Source organism: Myotis davidii, unplaced genomic scaffold, assembly GCF_000327345.1.
Source record: "Myotis davidii unplaced genomic scaffold, ASM32734v1 scaffold46, whole genome shotgun sequence".
Lineage (NCBI taxonomy): Eukaryota > Metazoa > Chordata > Mammalia > Chiroptera > Vespertilionidae > Myotis > Myotis davidii.
In genome coordinates this window covers 4,152,392-4,154,453 of record NW_006383006.1, presented here as the reverse complement: position 1 = coordinate 4,154,453, position 2,062 = coordinate 4,152,392, and the positions used below count along the sequence as shown (strand labels likewise).

Sequence of the window (2,062 nt, the reverse complement as noted above, 5' to 3'; positions counted from 1 at the left end):
CCCCTCGCCCTTTGGGTGATAGATGTGCTTGGGGCTGTGCGCTGGTTCGCCGGCCGTCGATGAAGCCATCTGGGTGGACAGCACCTTGATCTTGGACTTCCAGGGGCCGTCTCAGCCTCTCAGGGGCCATCGCAGCCTCACAGGGGCCATCGCAGCCTCACAGGGGCCGTCTCAGCCTTGCAGGGGGCGCCGCATCCCACGTTGGCGGTAGAGGTGCGAGTCAGAAGCTCCTCTCGCTGTCTCTCCTGCTGGAAGTTCCTGAGAGCTGTCTGCAGGGGCTGGACATCATACTGTAACTGGTCAACATGAAGTTTGGCATTCTGACTTTTGTTGGGAGGCTCCTTGCTGGACAAAATCTCCAGGCGTTCTAGCTGGCTGAACATCTGGTATGCTTGCTTGGGTTTTGTTTTCTACTAAGTGCACAGACTGCTTGTCTGCCATCTCCCAGCGTCCCATGTGAGACCGGATATGGCGGACCCGCCTGTGCGTTTGCTGGTATAGAGGTTCCATGTTGCCGGCCCAGCCGGGTCCGGCTCCGGCTTCCTCCAAACCTGATTCTGCTTCTTGAGTGTGTCCCTTATAGGTGGGAGGAGTTGAAGTCTGCAGTTTGTTGGGTTAAGCTGCAAAAGCACACGTGGTTCCTTTTGTGCCACTGGCACAGCTTGGGTGGGGATGTAAATTGAGTAGGGCGGGGTCTCAGGGAATCACCAAGGCGGAACAAGCAGCAATGGCGTCTCCACGACTCCGCGTCCCCGAGTGCCAGGGAGCAGCTCCGAGAGAGAGCCACCCTCACTTTCCAACCTGCTGCAAGGCCGTCCTGCCTCTCCCCTTAGGGGTCTGGGCCCTCAGAATCCCACCCCAAACATGCTCAGTGGATTCGAGAGTTAGTAACCCCTTCTGATTGAAAAAAACCGCGCATCCAGTTGCAGCCCGCCTGGCGCGCGACTCTGTACCTCTGTTCTTGGTGCCTCTGCGGATCCTACTCAGTCTCAATGCACTTCTTTCTTTCCTTCCAGTTGTAGAGCTTCCACTGGGCCAGCTTCCCCGTGGTTCTGAATGACAGCTGTTTGTCTTATAGTTGGTAGTTTCAATGTTGTTGTGGGAGGCAGCACGCACAGGTCTGTACCTTACACAGCCATCTTGGTTCTCCTATACCAGTTGATTTTAATCCTATCAATTTCTAGTCCAAACGTTAGGGTGTTTCTTATCTCCTTTCTAGGGAGTATAGATTATGTAGCTTAATCGTGATTGTTCGTAAAGTGATTAACTACCCGCCTGGCACTTAGTTAAGGGGTTTTATTCCCTCCCTAACTTCAGGGGAAAATCCCTACCTGGGGAACCAACCTTTCTCGGAGAGGTGACCTTGGTTAAAACACACAGCGCTAAGGGGAGCAAACATATTAAGAACAGTATGCCATATACGCCAGGTCCCTTGAAACATATGCTGTGCAGATGTTTCTTTCCTGCAGCGACTGTGTCAAGCAGCAAGGATGGACCGGCTTCCGGCAAATTCCCCCTTTTTTATTTTTTAAATGCTAGCGCATGCAAATCAGCGGCCACCTCTCGGATTGGGTTGTTTAAGACTGGGAAGAAGACAGACAAGCAATGATAGCGAGCATAGCTATAAATATAGTGGATGGAGTGCACAAGGAGCCTTGTTCCTGTAGAAGATTGCTGGCCTCTTCAGTCAAGGGATTTCAGCTGGCCTCAAGTCGGGGGTTTGGTTGTCCTTGTTGATCTGGCTAGCGGGCGGCATCATTGGTGACAGGCTTCCTGAAGCTTCAGCGAGTTGAAGGGCTGTATCAAAGGGTCCATCAGGGCCGCGCTTGATGGTGGTGTCGGTGTCCGGGGGGGTGGGGTGGGGAGTCAGCTGTGACCTCTGGGTCGGCCCATATGGATGATACTGGGCGGAGGAGGGTGTCCACAAAAATAACTCAGGCTGCTTTGCCGAACCATCCTGTCCACCAGGGGCGCTGCTGAGGCTGTCTGCCTGGAAGGGTCACCAATGGGCGCGGAAAGTCCTCACTCTCATGGCTCGGGCCATCGCTGCTGGGGATCTTTG

At 54.0% G+C, this 2,062-nt stretch overlaps 1 pseudogene; it reads right to left on the bottom strand.

Annotated features, from left to right (window-relative positions):
* Window positions 1–1,687: 1,687 nt before the first annotated feature.
* Window positions 1,688–2,062, bottom strand: part of LOC102755165 — a 1,921-nt pseudogene continuing 1,546 nt past the window's right edge.